Source organism: Mesoplodon mirus (genome assembly GCF_964341445.2).
Source record: "Mesoplodon mirus genome assembly, chromosome: X".
In the NCBI taxonomy this organism is placed as follows: Eukaryota; Metazoa; Chordata; class Mammalia; order Artiodactyla; family Ziphiidae; genus Mesoplodon; species Mesoplodon mirus.
In genome coordinates this window covers 8,630,214-8,648,542 of record NC_138981.1, presented here as the reverse complement: position 1 = coordinate 8,648,542, position 18,329 = coordinate 8,630,214, and the positions used below count along the sequence as shown (strand labels likewise).

Genomic DNA, 18,329 nt, shown 5'->3' with positions numbered 1-18,329 from the left:
GGGGATGGGTTAGAGGAATCTGTTTTAATAAGAAGCCCTCCAGGGGATTCTGATGCACATTCAAGTCTGAGAACCACTGATATATAGATGGACGGATGGATGGATATATGGGTATAGTTGCAGGTATGTATATAGATATAGGCATAGGTATAGGTATCAATACAGATATTAATACAAATATAGATATAAATACAGATTTGTGGATATATATGTAAATCTAGATATTTGGACTTGGCATCACAGGATTTTTGTAGAGGAGAAAATTATTTATTTTTATTAATTATGTGATTGAGGAAAACCTGTTTTTTTCTAGGCAGTGACTCTATGATTTATAAACTGAGAAACTCTGCTTGGGATTCATTTGTTGAATGTTTCTCCATTAGGTTCATTTAGTGTTTGCCCTATCATGTCTGTCGCAGGGGTAGTTTCCTTTGTTGCAAAGCTGGTTGCTCTTCTCTCCCCTTTGTCCTCTCTTTTTTAAGTTGAATTTTATTTATTTTTTAAATATTTATTGATTTATTTATTTTTGGCTGCGCTGGGTCTTCGTTGCGGCGAGCGGGGGCTACTCTTTGTTGCGGTGCATGGGCTTCTCATTGTGGTGGCTTCTCTTGTTGTGGAGCACGGGCTCTAGGTGCTCGGGCTTCAGTAGTTGTGGCACGTGGGCTCAATAGTTGTGGCTCACAGGCTTCAGAGTGCGGGCTCAGTAGTTGTGGCTCACAGGCTTAGTTGCTCCGCGACATGTGGGATCTTCCTGGACCAGGGCTCAAACCCATGTCCCCTGCATTAGCAGGTGGATTCTTAACCACTGCGCCACCAGGGAAGTCCCCCCTTTGTCCCCTTTGAGGCTGGTTTCTGTGACTGGATGTACAAGTGAATGGTAGCAGAATTCTGAAGCCAATGATATCCTAAGCCTTGGGCAATTTTGCAGAATTTTTTTTCGTTTGTGTTTTGCCCTTACATTTTTGTTTTTGAGCATGTGTGACTTGTTTTCAGCTAGCTATTCATATGAAGCACTGTTTACAGATGGGGATGAATTAGGAACAACTTGAACATCTGATAAAAGGAACTTTTAAAATACATTATAGTAGATTTCAAAATAATATGATACTATTTGGGAAGAAATATCTCAATATGGAAGAAAAATATTTGGGAGAATATTCACTAAGATATAAACAGTGATTGATTCTTAGATTATAGATTATTTAAATATTATTCATTTTGCTTATTTCTATATTTCTGCTTTTTTTTTAGTTTTAAGCTTTCATTGCTTTTATAATAAGGAAAGATAATACAAACTAATATGTGTATGAAAAATAAAAATCATAAGAGGTAGATTATAATTTTTTATCTTCTCCCCCTCCCCTCTATACCCAGAATTTAATAGTCTGCCAATTATGCCACCTCTATTTGTTCATCAGTTTTCAGATTAAAAAAATACTGCTAGGGCTTCCCTGGTGGTGCAGTGGTTGAGAGTCCGCCTGCCAATGCAGGGGACACGGGTTCGTGCCCCGGTCTGGGAGGATCCCACATGCCGCGGAGCGGCTGGGCCCGTGAGCCACGGCCGCTGAGCCTGTGCGTCCGGAGCCTGTGCTCCGCAACGGGAGAGGCCACAACAGTGAGAGGCCCGCGTACCGCAAAAATTAATAAATAAATAAATGTAGAGGAAACAAGTGAAAAAGGATCCTTTGTCTAAAAAAAAAAAAAAAAATACTGCTAGATGGTAAAATTAAATGACAGATCTGCCCACAGAAATGACAGGAAGTCCACTGTAGATGGATAATTGATTTAGTCATTGAAACCACGTAGAATTCCTATTTAGGGAGAAGGGACTATTTAAGTGTATGTAGCCATAAGAACACATCTCCCTTTTCTTTTTACACAAGATGTATGGTGACTCGTCATTCTCAGGAAGTGTTCTGAAGTGGATAATGGCTCTTTTCCTGATATTTGCAGGCACATGGCTTAATCCTCTTTGGAAAGCCTTCCTTTGATGATAAACATAGACGTTGGTTTTAGCTTAATTCTCCTTCCCTAAGATCACTTCCTGCTTTGAAATTATACAATTCCAGAACAAGTGTGGACAAGCAGCAATTAACAAATGGGGAAATGAGCCATTTTATTTCTGTCCTACACATAAAGCTGAACCCATAGAATCGTGCCCCAAGGTGGGACTTGGCTCATTTCTCCAAGCTATAGGATGCCCTGGAATAAAGCAATGTGCTGTGAACTGTGATGGTGGACCCTGGATCACTTTGATGCCCCTGGCTGATAATAATTGCCAAACCCATTTAAACCAGCTTAAATGATTAGGAATTGTAGAGGCTTGTGTCACCAAAAATCTATAGGTATAATGGGTTTCATCCAGTGACTCTGGTCTTTTTCCTGCAATTCTCTTGACTTTGTGTTCCTCTAAGCATCTCTAAGCTGGTATTGAGAGAACCTGTGGCAGTTTGGGGATAAATGTGACAATATTTAGGCCAGTGGTTCCCACCTTGGGGTAATCCACTCCCAGGACATGTCTGGCAATGTCTGGAGACATTGTTGGTTGTCACAACTGAAGAGATGCTCCTGGCATCTAGTGGGTAGAGGCCAGTGTTACTGCTCAACATCCTTCATACACAGGACAGTCCCCACAACAGATGACCCCAAATGTCAATAGTGCTGAGGTTGAGAAACCCTGGCACAGAGGAAGGAAAGGCTTCCTTTTTCCTGTGTCTCTTGCTTACAGTCAAGGGAACATTTTGCAGAAGCCTCCAGACACCTTTCCATCATGTGCCTCTGGCTGTAAGGAAGGCTGATGGCTTTCGGTCTGGGTTCCAGGATCAGTCATGGGCAGGAAGGGTGATACTACCAAGATCAGCTCATTCAGCCCCAAAATGCATGGGAATGCCCACTCTATACATTGTCCACATGAAGAATAAACACACATCATGGAATGGTACTATTTTGTTCTGAGCAAGAAAGGGTAATTCAGGCATCAGTAAGAATCCTGTGAACTGACAAAGCATAAACCACTCTCTGTAGCAATCCAAGTCCCCACTGTGGGATTTGGGAGAGCTTTTCTGCACCTCTCTTTTCTTCTGCGTCATCTGCGTTAATACCTTTCTAGAAAAAGATAAGACTGGAAGTGACTCACTGACAATCCGAAGATTTTCTCAAGGAAAATTATCTTCAGTGAGGAAAAATGAGTATTTTAGGGAGGGTTTGCAGAACCACTTTCTATGCTGACTCATTTAGAAATTTTTATTATTAATCGAGGTGAGAGATGATTTTAGCTTGGCCTGGAGTGGAACAGTGGAAATGATGAGAAAAGGTCAGATTCGGGCATGTTTTGAACGCAGTAATAGTAGGATTCACTAATGGACTGGCTGTGGAGTACCATGTGTAGTCAGAGGTGATAGGGAGTCAAGGTTCTGGCCTGAGTCACTGAAAGGATGAACTTGCCATCGACTTAGATGGGGGAAACCATAGAGGAGTGGGCTGAGAGGAAGTTGAAGAACTCAGGGAATTCAGGCAAAAAGGTCCTGGTTGGAGATATAAATTAGGGGGTGATTAGTGTATAGATGTCATTTAAAGCTTTAAGATTTGTTGAAATCACCAGTAGAGTAACTGCAGATGAAAAATAAAGGAGATCCAAAGAGAACTATGGGAAATGCCAACAGTACGTTACATTCCGGGAGGCGAGGAGGAAATAGGCAGCATAGGAGACAAAATCAGTGGCTAGTGGGCTAGAAGGACACCCAGGAGAGTGTGGCATCTGAAAAGCCAGGAGAAGAAAGTGTTTTAAAGGGAGGGGACAATGGGCTGTGATAGGTAGGTGTGATGCTTCCGATGAGTAGATGACAGTAAGTCTGTTTGCCAGATACAGTCCTAGGTAATGCACAATTATCAATTAGCATACTTGTCAATAGCACCCACTTGGACTCCTAAAAGAGCTCTGGTTTGGATACATTGTGGGGTTTTCTGCTGATGGGTCAAGTAAAATGAAGGCTGAGGATTGATCAGAGGATTGAGCAGTGTCAAGGTTACTGGTAACCTCAATAAGAGCAGTGTTGATGGATGGAGGGGGCAAAAGCCTGACTGAGTGGGTTCAAGAAAGACTGGGAAGAGAGGAAATGGAAGGCAGGGTATATGAACACTTCTCTGAAGGCTTTTTTTTCTGTAAAAAGAAGGAGAGAAATGAGGAGGTGGCTAAAAAGGGAAGTGTGACCAAGAACTTTTGTTTGGTGGGAGTTATATCAGTACGTTTTAATGTTTACTTTTACTTTAATGGGACTCATCCAATTGAGAAGAGAAAATTAATGATGTATAAGAGAATGGCTGGAGTGATGCTCTTGAGTAGGCAAAAGGGGATGGAACCTAGTGCACAGAAGATACAAGCAAGATGTAATAACGGATGGGATATTTAATGTGAAATAAGAGGGTGAGGGGAACTCTGGAGAAAGCAAATGACAAAAGCAAAGACAGAATCTGAAAAGTATGAGAGTGAGCAGTTCTGTTGAGCAGGGTGTGCAGGGTTTGCTGGGAAGAAGGGCAAGAGAAGGATTTGGAGGAATGGATTAGGGTCAGGTCATGGAAAGCCTGGGGTCTTGTGCCGAAAGGTCTCAACTGACTGAAGAACAGTGGAAGGGTTTTGAGCAGGGAAGGGCCACGTGAAGAGAGGAATGTCACAGCAGACCAGGCAGGAAAGCATCTCCAGCATCTGTTAAGCACTAATGCTGAATGCCCTGGAAGTGCCAAGGAAGACTGGGGAAAACCTGTGGGTGAGATAGAGACAAAGCAAGACCTGGTGAGATCCTCACCAAAGCTTGCCTTTGCTTTTTGGACAAGGGCACGGTTTATTACCACATTTATTTATTTGACATCGAAAACAGTGCTGGATGTCTTCTTGTTTTGTTTTTGTTTTTAACTTGAGCTCTTCTGTCATATTCTGGAATTTAGGTATCTTTCCCTAAAAGAGAAAAAACAGCCGCCTTTATCTCTTGAGCAAGCCAAGAAACCTCTTCCGGCTTTCGATTTTTATTTTCTTAACATTATCCACTTATAGCCTAAAACATAGTTGAGTTATGGGCTAAGGCACTTACCTTCCTATTCTTTCCATCTGGCCAAATGGTTCATCCTTCCTCTCCAAGGTGAGAAATGCCTGTCCCTTTCATCCCATGTGTACATAGAGGCTAACAAAAGATATTTAACAAAGATGATTAATTTTACCGAAAAGATTGCTGATAAACTGCATTTCTGGACACTTAGTGAGCTTAACATCAGTTAATAGTGTATGTTCTTCCTTTATGTGAAACATTATCTTGAATTTCTCAGAATTAAACCACAAATTTAAAAAGTGGACACTGATTTCTGTTGTATATTTTTCTAAAACAATACACGTAAGTCTAAATAAAGAGAAAAAAATAGCTTTCAAGTTTTATTTGCACAGGAATTTCCTGGAAAGTTTCTTGAAATGCAGATTCCTGGGCAGGAGTCCTCTTGTGGTTGATTTGGGGCTGGAGTCCAGCTGGTCCATTTTGTTCATTACACACCATTATCTGATTACAGGGCGGGGGAACCACAAGCTTTCCAGGAGCCCACACAAGTGTCTACAAGCTGAAAAGGAAATTATTGGCTCCCAAGGTAATTATGTAAATTCTTAGCTATATATCTTATTATTATTATTTTTTTTTTTTGCGTTACGCGGGCCTCTCACTGTTGTGGCCTCTCCCCTTGCGGAGCACAGGCTCCGGACGCACAGGCTCAGCGGCCATGGCTCACGGGCCAGCCGCTCCGCGGCATGTGGGATCTTCCCAGACAGGGGCACGAACCCATGTCCCCTGCATCGGCAGGCGGACTCTTAACCACTGCGCCACCAGGGAAGCCCTTAGCTATATATCTTAAAACATAGGATGTCAATTGCATTGACAGTGTTTTTAACAATCTTATCACACATGAAAGTGATTTATAATGTACATTTTTCTCTCCTAGCAAGTATTCCTGAAAATACACCATGATTCCTTAAAAGTAACTGCCAGACAAGAATGCTGTGAGTTACTCATTGCCAAATCATGTCAAAATCAAAATTATAAAAATTATTTACAAAATTAGGTGATAGGCCTCAAAAGTAAGCGCTTAAAAAAACAGTGTCCTGGGACTCAACTTTTGATTAAAAGCATCCCCAGGTGATTCCAATCACATTTGGAGAACCAAAGGTCTAAGTGGATGTTTCATACCGCCAAAGCATTCTTGTCTTCATCCAAACAGTTATCAAGTTGTCTCATCACCCACTAAGTGCAAGGCAACATGCTAGATGGTGAAAATACAGTTGTAAACAATATTATTGTTGTGAAGCCTCCAGACCAATGGGAGAGACAGTCGATAGACAAGTGGACAAGCATATGAAAGCAATTACAAACTGAGATAAGTGCTGAGAAGAAAACCAATGGAATGTTGAGATCGAGAAGCCAGGGAACATTGATTTCAGATTGGGAAGGTCGGGGAAGGCTTTACTGAGGGAGCGGGATTACACCGGGAGGGGGAGGGGTAAACTGGGACGAAGTGAGAGAGTGGCATGGACATATATACACTACCAAATGTAAAATAGACAGCTAGTGGGAAGCAGCCGCATAGCACAGGGAGATCAGCTCGGTGCTTTGTGACCGCCTGGAGGGGTGGGATAGGGAGGGTGGGAGGGAGACGCAAGAGGGAGGAGATATGGGGATATTTGTATATGTATACCTGATTCACTTTGTTATAAAGCAGAAACTAACACACCATTGTCAAGCAATTATGCTCCAATAAAGATGTTAAAAATAAATAAAATAAAAACATGGACAAAAACAGAATAAAGAAGGAGGAGCCAGCCCTGTGAAAATTCCTGGGAAGAACAGTTCAGGCACTGGGAACAGCACGGGCAGAAACCTATGCAGCACCCAGCTTGTCTTGTTTATGAGTGTCAGGAGAGCAGGAGGAAAGAGAGAGGCATGATGGGGGAGGCCGAGGAGGTCAGCCCAGACCCTTTTGCACAGGGAAATCCTGTGCAGATGGACTTTATTTTAAGTGAAGTGAATTGACAGTCTTTGCCTGCTTGTTTGTTATTTTTAAAGCTTGGGTATGGCATGGTATTTTGTGTAGCAGTTGACCACTCAGCTCTGGACTCAGGCTTCTTGAGTGTGAATTCTGGCTTTGCCCTGTAGAGGTAGAGTGATCTTGGACATATTCCAGCCTCTCTTTGCTCAAGCCCTTACCTGTAAAATGGAAGTAATAATAGTACCTGCTTCAAAAAGATGTTTAACATATTTAATAAATACATGATAAGCATCATATATGTTTTGATAATGTGTATTTAAGGAGATCATTCTGGTTTCCTCTCTGGACAGTTAGTTGGGCAAGGACAAGAGTGGACATGGTTAGGTTGGTTAGAAGGCTGTTAAATTTGTTCAGGAGAAATGTGATGGAGGCTGGAGGTGGGATGGTGAAAGCAGAGTTGGAGAAGAGAGGTAGGATTCCTGATTTTTTTTGGAGGCAGACTTGACAGAACCTGGGAATGGATTAAATGTGGGACATGAAGTGAAGAAAAGAATTAAGAAAAACCATTTGGTTTCTGGCTCAACTAATTGGGTGCATAAAAATCATCATCTTCTTCATCATCAATCATCATCAATATCATCAACCTTTATTGAGCAGGTCTGCATGCCAGGCACTGAGATAAATGCTTTATAAACACCTCTTAAGATGTAGGAGGCTTAGGTACAAAGACGTTTGCCAGAAAGGAAAGTCAAGAGTTCAGCACTGGATAAATGAAGTTTGAGATGACCCTGAGATACCAGATGGAAGGGTCAAGAAGGCAGTTGGATAGTCGACTCTATAAAACTCAGAGATGACTGGTTTGCAGATAATGTTCACGAGCCATGAACTTTGCAATGGAATTCACCACAGTGTTCTTTTATGTAATGATTTGGGCTGTTACAGTAATGTTTTATTTCTTTTGGCCTACTCCTTTTTTTGAGTTCAGGACCTGCTTCCTAACAACCTTTGTGTCAATTGAATTTTCAGTCAATTTTCTGAAAATTTTCAGAATTTTCAGTGTAAGATAATGCGTTGCATTAACATTTCTGATTCTGAATAGAACTCTACTGAGCTCAACTTGTCTAATCTGAAGTCCATATTCTCCGTGAAACATTTCCTAGTTAAAACTCAAGGAAACTTTAGTTCAAGTTATGCTCTGAAATCAACAGAATGATATTAATTCATATGGGTATAGAAAATCATTTATTTACAGTGTTTAAATTGACAGTTGAACAGTTTTTCCAATCCCACACAGTTAGTGGCATAAGGTCTTGAGAAAGCATGAAACATTTTTTTATCAGCCTCATATTTCGGCAAGCTTGCCAAGCACAGTTCATTTTCCATAGAAATTCACAAACCTGAGCAGTGGCCAAATTTTCGGAGTCGCTGAATATAAGCCAGTGAATAAAATTGTTAAACCCTTTGATTTCCCCCCACATTTTTCCCTTAAAAAGTAACATAGCATGTGCCTCTGAGTTTTATTATTTGACATCTATTACCCACAGCACTCAAGTGTGTTTGAGAAAAAGCCTGTATGAACATTCCAGCACAGAATGAACACAGGCAGGGTCTGTTGGGAGCATTCATTTGCAGCCTTGCTTATCCCTCAGACGGGAAAGCCTCCTCCTTCCACCGACGTCCTTCAGAGGGCAATGGTACCAACTTGTAAAAATGAATAATTTTTAAAAAACTTAACTTTACTGAAGTACAGTTGATTACAGTGTGTTAATTTCTACTGTACAGCAAAGTGATTCAGTTATACATATATATGCATTATTTTTCATATTCTTTTCCATTATGGCTTATCACATGATACTGAATATAGTTCCCTGTGCTATATAGTAGGACCTTGTTGTTTATCCATCCTATGTATAATAGTGTGCATCTGCTAATCCCAAACTCCCAATCTGTCCCTCCCCCTTGGTAACCACAAGTCTGTTCTCTATGTCTATGAGTCTGCTTCTGTTTCAAAGCTAAGTTCATTTGTGTCATATTTTAGATTCCACATATAAGTGATATCATATGATATTTGTCTTTCTCTTTCTGACTTATTTCCCTGAGTATGATCATCTCTAGGTCCATCCCTGTTGCTGCCAATGGCATTATTTCATTCTTTTTTATGGCTGAGTAATATTCCATTGTATATATGTACCACATCTTCTTTATCCATTCGTCTATCAATGGGCATTTAGGTTGCTTCCATGTCTTGGCTATTGTAAATAGCACTGCAGTGAACATTGGGGTGCATGTATCTTTTTGAATTCTGTTTTTTCTCCTGATATATGCCCAGGAGTGGGATTGCTGGATCATATGGTAGTTCTATTGTTAGTTTTTTGAGGAACCTCCATACTGTTCTCCATAGTGGCTGCACCAATTTACACTCCTAGTAACAATGTAATGTAGGAGGGTTCCCTTTTCTCCACATCCTTTCCAGCATTTATTATTTGTGGACTTTTTAATGATGGCCATTCTGACCAGTGTGAGGTGGCACCTCATTGTAGTTTTCATCTGCATAAAAATGAATAACTTTAAGGACTTTTAAAGGTTGAAAAACTTTCAGACAGATCCAGAATAGGCAAAAATTACATGCTGGTCCAAAATGTGATAAATTCCAGACACTATGCATGGTAACTGATTGGGGCCACTAGTGAACCTTTCTCTTAAGACTAGTCCTACTAACAGAATGCACTGACTCAAGCAAAATCTCGAGCATGGGACAGGATGGAACTAGTTATCATCAAGAAAACAATTTTCGTAGGCATTGGTACATTGTGCCCAAGAAGAGTTTGGAAAGATAAAGGATATGGAAAGAAATAATACTAATGAGTATCAATAATTAAAATGTGTCAGTAACTCTAAGGTAGTTCTCTTCGTGAATGATAAAATTATGTAAGAATGTTGGATTTCTTTAACCCAGTGACCACTGTGGTAGTCTCGTCATTGAATTGCTTCCTTCACTGGCATCACCTGCTAATTTCATTTTTACTTATAATTGTAAAAATGCACAATAGCGCCTAGAGGCAATACCCTTATTTTTTAAATGCTCAAAAAAATAGCCCCTTTCCCTTCAAAAAAAAAAAAGGTGAAGGGTAACAAGGTACTACTGAATTTCAGCTATGAGAAAGTTACTTAGCTGTAAGGGGCCACTGTGCTTAAGTCACATGTCATCTATTTGGAGAGGGCAGCTACATGGGATACAGGAGCAACTGTAGGTTCAAAAGCACTCTCACAAATGGGAACCATGGGTGTGCTGGGAATGGAGTCACCACCCGGGAATGAAGGAGTCGGGGCGGAGAGGGGCCAAACCATGAAGCCGGAGCAGAATTCTTGTCAACAGTGGCTGAGGAAAGGAAGCTGAGGAGAAGGGTCCCGGTTTGCCAGGGGCCAGTAGTCACAGTTCCGTGCTTGGGGAAGCCCTCTCTCACCACGCCAAGCCACATAGGTGAATTTACAGGAGTGACCGTGATCTCAGAAGAGCCCAGTGTGATCGGGGAAGGGTTGGGGCAAGGCAGTAAGAGTTAGCATTTCATGTTTTAATGGAACAGCTTTATTGAGGTATAATTCACATACCATACAATTCACTCATTTAAGGGGTGTAATTTAGCGGTATAGTCAGAGTTGTGCAACCATCACCACAGTCAATTTTAAAAGTTTCATCACCCCCGAAAGAAACCTTGTGCCCCTTAGTCATTACTGCCCCCAGTCCTCCCATCTGCCTCAGCCCCTGACAACCACTAATCTTTTGCCACTCTATGGATTTGCCTGTTCTGGACATTTCATGGAAATGGAATCATACAGTATGTAGTCTTTTGTGTCTGGCTTCTTACACTCAGCATAATGTTTTCAAGGTTCATCCACGTTGTAGCATGTATCAGTTCTTCCTTCCTTTTTATAGCTGAATAATTCCATTGTATGGATATGTCACATTTTGTTTCATTATTCATTGATTGATGGACATTTGGGTTGTTTCCACTTTGGGGCTATTATGAGTAATGCTGCTGTGAACAATTTTGCGTACAAGTTTTTGTGTGGACAAATATTTTCAGTTCTCTTGGGCATATAACTAGGAGTGGAATTCTTGGGTCATATGGTAACTATATGTTTAACATTTTGAGAAACTAAGAACTGTTTTCCAAAGCATTTACATTCTAACCAGCATTGTATGAGAGTTCCAATTTCTCCACCTCCCCGCCAGCACTTCCTTTTATCCATCCTAGTGGGTGTAATGTAGTGTCTCATTGTGGTTTTGATTTGTATTCCCCTGAGAGCTAATGATGCTGAGCATATTTTCATGTGCTTCTTGGCCATTTGTATATTTCCTTCAGAGAAATGTCTATTCAGAGCCTTTGCCCATTTAAAAGTTGGGTTATTTGGGTTTTTTATTATTGAGTTGTAAGATTTGTTTATGTATTCTGGGCACAAGCCCCTTATCAGGTATATGAGTTAGCATTTAATTTACATGCATTCCCTCCGGCATTCGTACTGCATCTCTACCATTTACTTTAAACTGGTATACATCCATATAACCATGTACCTCAGTTTTGTAACTTTTAGAATTTTACCCCTAGTAAGTTCTCGGTGCCTCTCCACCTCATGTTGCAAAGGAGGCCTTTCAGAGCTGAGAGTTCCCCAGGGTGTCTGACTCAGAGGGTCACAGTGACCCCAGGCCTTCTCCCTCCCAGGGCCTCTAGCTGCACATTCCAGCCAGGGAGCCTTCCTGCCCTGCCCGGCTCCTCTAGCTCTCTGAGCAGTATCCCTGTCTCCAGGCTCCTTCTCTGTTCCCACACTGGCCAGGGACTCTGTGTGGGGAGGATGGGAAGTCAGTTCTGCCTGGAGCTGCTGCTACTGCTGAGATGTAAGGACCCTGGAGAGGTAAGAAGATACTGTGTGTACATTTCAGTCTCTGTGTGTTTGTGCCTTTTGCTTGAAACAAGGCAGGGCGCAAGCCAATAAGATATGGACGACTCATGGGGTCGTAATCCTGGAGCTGCATCAGGGGAAGGTAGACACAAGCAGGAAAGAATGAGGGAGCAGTTGCTTTGGAGGGGTTCACTCAGCTTGTTCCAGCACCAGAGTCTCTTTCAACTTCAAAGTTCAGATGGTTCAGATGACACTTAAGATGTCTCTGCCTGTTGCTTTAGGAGAAGGTTCAGAGCCTTCGAGCCAGGCTGATTGGAATGTTACATATCATTGCCAAGACACTCATATTTTTATTGAAAGCTTAAAGTGAATCTCAGTAAGGACCTGCCATTTCTTCTGCACCTTTCCTTTTGGCTGTTTTCTCAGTATTTAAAAAACTGATGCAATTTGACTTTAGCAATGCACATTGCCTTATATTGTTGCTGTCGCATGGGTCTTAGTGGCCTTCTACTGCAATATTTTTCTGAGACAGATAAAGAAACTGAGTGTAGGAGTGGATCCCATTGTGGCAGGGTCACCTGGCTAGTCCATGAGAGAACTGAGACTAATCATCATTGCTTTTGAGCTTCTCTTTGGGTCTGGATCATTGGGTACCATGTAATGACAAAAATTTGGGACAAGGGCACATCTTGCCCTTCCCCTCAGTATGATGGAGGATCAAGATCCTATGACATCTACAAGCAATATGGGTACTGGTGTGAAACCACAGAATGTGGTCTGACTCTTCCACGCAGCAAAGACAGATGATTGATGGAGAAAATCAGAAAGCCTTGGTTTTGCTGCTTGCAACCTCTCGTACAAACCTTATTTTTTGTGATTCCAGCTTTTTATGATTTCATAGAAAGACCTCAAAATTCATCTTTTCTTAGTATTAATTTAGAATATTACCAAAGTGTTCACAGAGCTTAGATACTTGCTGGTTTTATATAGCTACAAGTAAAGGTTTCTTTGAATCCTTCCTAAAGGAACAGAGGGTATCATATGAAACATTAGCTTATTTGGTGAATGTTTTTAACACCCAGAAGGTGAAATCACAGGCTTTCCTGCAGGTCGGCCATCTCTTACCTTAAACTATGTGACCATGCTGCTTCAGTTCATTTGCAGATTTCTTCCTCTCTCTCGCTCTCTCTCTCTCTCTCTCTCTCTCTCTCTCTCTCTCTCGTGTGCACATTGCCACTATCCATATAAAGCAGTTTAAATATATATTAATTATTTAATTTGTTAAAAACTAAGTTACTTTTGGAGAAAATTTATTGCTCTTAAATCCCCATCATTTACAGTCTGTTGAATGATTCCATTTTGAAAGAGGGCAAAGACTTAATACAGCGATTCTGATTATTTATAGTTATTAGCGACTATAAGAGAAATCTGCTTCAGGCTGCAGTGATTGCAGGTTCCTGGATACCTATCACTGTTCATCAGGAACATTTGTTTCCTACCTGTGGGAAAATAAGCCACAAAGGCAGTAAATCCCCTTTCATTTTCCAACTCTCTTCAGAAATCTTGCTGATAGGAATTGCACATTTAAACAACGTTCAGTAAATACTTTTTAAAAATCCATCACTGTCTTTTTTTAAAAAAAGGTTTTGAAGTTGCTCCCTTGTGCCTATTTTCAGATTAAGAACAAATTATTTGTGGAAACCAGGTTGAGCCCAAGTTCCTCATCACAGGGTGAAAATTGGATTTTGTAAATCTTCCAAGCCCAGGTTTCTTACTGCATGCAGCTGTGCAAATTCGCAAATGTTTCCTTCTCTAGTCAGGACCCGGTGGAAGGAGCCAGTTTGGACTGCCACCTCGATAGCTAGCATTTGTGGACACTTCAGTGCAGGACGCTATTGAGATACTTGAACCTTTTCATATATTTTAATCTGGACATCAGATGCCGGGTAGAGAAAGTATGCCAGCCAATCAGTTCTGATTCAATGTCATGCTAAGAGTATATCAGCAGCCTTCCTATTCTGACCATTCTCGGCGAACTTCACAATGTCACTTGAAATGGTCTTTCCATATGTGTTGAACATGAGTTCAGTGCTCTTCCTGGGAAGGAAGATAATGTAGGGTCAAGGCTTGAATTTTCTAAGATGTCATTAGTTCCCACTGTAGCTGTCTCTGAACGAGTCAATGAAAGACAGCACCTTGCTGTTCCTATAGTGACTGGACTTGTGTTTGTTTGTTTTCAATCCATCTTTTGGAACCAAGGAAGGAGTGAAGGCTGGTCATGCTCAGGTTCACACCCACAGCTGGAATGGATGGGTTTCTCCTGGTTGCCATGGCAGTGCTGCCCTGGTGTGGTGGTACTTGTCCATATTTGCAGAGCTTTCCTCCTCATCTGTGGTGGTTGACCAAAACTGCAGAGGAGTTACTGGGTTAGGAGTTCTTTAGCTTTCTTTACAATTAGCTCCTTATTACATCCTTGGGAGGTCAAATGGGCAGGAAAAATTAAGTGACAAAAGGCGACGAGCTTTATGACTCGGATCAAGTTGAATTTATATTTGCTGTCAGCAATAGATACAGGTTGTTTTAATTAGGATCCTAGAGGCAGATGACAAATTAGTTTACCTTTTAAATGGCACTCATCAAACATGAGACAGGATGTGCGTGTTTTAAGAAATGCCTCATTTCTTTTTCAAGTTTAAAGTTTAGACAAGTCCTCATCCTGTAAACTGGGGACAGAGACACCTTTTCCTCTATAAGGTTGTGAAAATTAAATGAGCTAATACATGTCATGTGCTTAGAACAGTGCCTAGAATATAACAAGAGCTCAGTAAATGCTCAATGTTATATTATCTTTACTTTTACATGACAGTGTGGTGGCTTTTTAATGCTAATGATGGTTCCTTGAGCAAATATTAACCACAACAACCAGTCTCCAGGTATTTTTCTAAATCTTCCTCAAGGGCTTTACCAGCTAGTGGGGAGACCAAAGTAGAAACAAGTAGTTGCTTGAAGTAGCAGCATGCCCAACATATTCTGGGAAGCCTCGAGGCCTGAGCGCTCCAGCCCGTGTGGGCCAACAAGAAAAAGTCCCTAGATGAGGAGGCATTGAGCTGAAGCTCGTGCGTACAGGGGCAGGGGAAGGGGGTTAATCTCACTTGGAAGTGTCTCGATTTTGGTATTTGAACAGATAGGATGTTCTGTGTCTTGGGTCCATCAAATATTGTAGATTGCCCGAGGTCTGCCCTCAATCAAAGTAGGTCTCCTCTACTTAAAGCACACTGCTTTATATTCTCCATGGTTGTCAGAGGTTTTCTGGTAATAATTTTGTAACAAAAACTTTATTATATTCATCAAATATTTGGAGAGTGATGGTTCTGAAAATCGTGAGAATCAAGGCATCTTAAATCCCTGCCCACTCTATGGACACAACTACTTATTTCTCATTACTCTGCCAAAGTCAAGTAAATCCTGAAACAGGACTCTTTCCAGACAAACTCAATGCGTTCTAATTCAGTAGTTACTCTAATGACTCACGGTCTGGTTATTTTTCTCCTCTTTATTACTCAGGTAATGCAACCACTATTATGTAACTTCAGAAGAAGCAAATAACTATTCTAATTTCTGCAGAATGGCTTTGATTTAGAGACATCAGCTGATTTAACCCTGGAGTGACTATCTCTTCATCTTGCAAATCTTCTTTAATAGCCTGGTCACTCCCCAAGCTCTTTAGATTTTTCTGATGCAATGCGTACAAGAAGTGAAAAGCCCTTTGTATGAGATCCTATATCAAGTTTACTAACTTTAAGATGTGAGCTTTTGGTTTTTCTTTCTCAATGACGTTTTAAAAATGCACACGGACTCATACATTTATTCAGAGTCTCATTCTTTCTGTATGTTAAGTTCTGAACACACAGTATGATTCAACATTGGCATTGTTTCCAGAGTAGGGTTTCTCAGCTTGAGCAGTGTTGACATTCAAGCCTGGATCATTCTTTGTTGTGGGGTCTGTCTTGTGCATTGGAGGATCAGAAGCATCCCTGGTCTCTCCGTACTAGATACCAATGGTACCACTTCAACCCCCATCCACACACAACCCCACTATGACTCCAGACATCGCCAGATGTCCCCTAGAAGGCACAGCCGCCTGGTTGAGAACCACTGCTCTAGTGAAAAACAGTTTGGTAGAGAAATCCCTAAAGTGGAATTAGCTGAGCTGTGACCAATGCCAGAGTGACAAGGGAAGGTTCAGAGTTGGAAGTCAGTATACACGGGGGCCAGGCCTTACCAAGCAGGTGAAAGGAAGACATTCAGAGAGAGGAGGTCTAATGCTTTGGCCTCCAGTGAGACTTGTGCAGTCCATGCCACCCTCCTGGTGGATTTACTCTCCTGCTACCCTTAGAGTGACCTTGGGGGTGGCGAAGAACAGCCTCGGGGGATGTCAGATAGGAGAATGCAGGGATCATGCAGTGTAGCAATCAGTAAGGGAGGTGTTCAGGTGGCTATATGTCAGAGAAGGCACATTGATACCTGACAGATGTGTTCGACTTTGGAGCCTTTGGCGCAGAAAACTTTCATGTTATTTCCAAATCCTGTATCATCCCTGCTTCCAACTGTGTAGTGCTCCCTTTGTGGGTCTACAGAGCCAGGAGAAGGCTCCCTTTCTGAATATAAGAGTGGTAGCCAACATTTAGTGAACTTGGAGGACCCAGAGATGGATGTTAGTATGACTTACAGATGAAGAAATTGAGGCACAGAGAGGCTAAGAGACTTGTCCAAGTTTCCACAGCAGGTAGGCAAAGGTCATGATTGTGAACCCAGACAGCTTGGCTGCTGAGCCTGCCCACCCCACTGGGAAGCCATCCTTGCCCTTGTGTGGACACTTCACTGACCCCAGAGTCCCCGCATTCCACAGACAAATTCGAAGCGTGGAAAATTCTTTGGAAAGGAAAACAAGATTTGGCTGTTCTGAGGAAGATATTTAACATTGTTGTGAATATTTTTGATTAATGAAAAGAAAATAAATGCTGGACCCTGGGCTATTTTTTGTTGACCATAGGGCATGTCATTTGCAAGGGGGCTTCACTGAGCTTGATTTTTTTTTGATGGATGATTCAGGTGTAATTTATCGAGGCAAATATTTTGGGACCTAAATGACCGTTTCTTTCCTCCCACCTCAACCCCTTCTCTCCTCACCACCCCCAGCCCTGTCTTATTTCTCAAGTATTATTTAGCTTCTCAGAAGAGTCAGGTGTTTCAGATGAAGCCAGGATGAATTCTTCCCAGCAGGGAAGTGTTTTTGAATAAGTAAATTTCAGCCAATGACCCCTGCTGATAAGGCTCTAGACCAAATGGGGGCAAAAGGAATTAGAAGCCAAATCACAAAACAGTAAGTAAAAATTCTGATTAACAAAAATTGCACAACAAACATAGACGGATGGCTATTTTATTAAAGCAATATGGAACCCACCTAGAGGCCACTCTGTTCTGGTAATGTGGGAAATTGGTTGAAATCATTTTTCTCTTGTGATTTCCATGTTAAGCCATTCACAGTCGGATCTCTTTTTTAAAAAATTAATACAGTTCCTTGCTATTTTGTATTCTTTTTAAAGTCTTGGCCTTAAACTCGGTATTAGTATTTCTCGCAAGCGTTTACTACTAAGGGGCACACTTCAGATTTAGGGGAAAAGTCAGTGTTTTCATTTTGTGTTGAGTTGGGAGAGGAAGTGGTCAATTTGACATTGCTTGTAAATAAAGTGAGCAACTTGACCTTTTTCTCTTGATAGAATTTCGTATTGAAAGAAGTATAATGTGCCTTGGTGATGATAACGAATACAATAGCCATACAGTCTCTCAGTCTCTAAATGATTAGAGTGGAGAGAAGTTTTATTTAAAATTTCAAGTTGTTCAAATGATATATGTCTCCACATATGTCCTTTTACTGCAGGTAAACTCACTTGGCATGTATGCGTGTATGTGTGTGTGTGTGTGTATGTGTACGCACCCATTTGTCCTATGTTGTGCTGTTGGTTTGAACCACAAAATAGAAAAGAATGTAAATATTTTCCAACGCTTACAGGCAGTCAGCCACCCTCAGGGATGGACAAAAGTTTGTTAGTTTTTTCTTTTATCTTTCCATCAGCTTACACTTTGGCCTGTTTCCAGTGAAGCCCTAGGTCAAGGGCAGCCCCCGCCTCGTACCGCCAGTGTGGACGTGGCTGGTAGCGGTCTGAAAATAAATGACCATTTCTTTGGAACTAAATTAGTGTCTCTTACAAGCAGAAAAATTAATTTAGTGGAACTCTGGATTTGTCTATTTTTTTTTTTTATTTATTTATTTTTTTTTTTCTTTTTGCTGTATGCGGGCCTCTCACTGTTGTGGCCTCTCCCGTTGCGGAGCACAGGCTCCGGATGCGCAGGCC

At 41.4% G+C, this 18,329-nt stretch overlaps 2 protein-coding genes across 2 annotated transcripts in view; one reads left to right on the top strand and one right to left on the bottom strand.

Annotated features, from left to right (window-relative positions):
• Window positions 1-18,329, bottom strand: part of AMELX (amelogenin X-linked) — a gene marked incomplete at both ends in the record, with an annotated part of 76,058 nt that overhangs the window by 44,682 nt on the left and 13,047 nt on the right. The window lies entirely within an intron of this gene.
• The window catches only part of ARHGAP6 (Rho GTPase activating protein 6), a 165,048-nt gene continuing 152,279 nt past the window's right edge, over window positions 5,561-18,329 (top strand). Inside the window, exon 1 of the mRNA XM_082609416.1 lies at window positions 5,561-5,625. The gene's annotated coding sequence lies outside the window, so the exon portion shown is untranslated. The remainder of the gene's footprint in view (window positions 5,626-18,329) is intronic.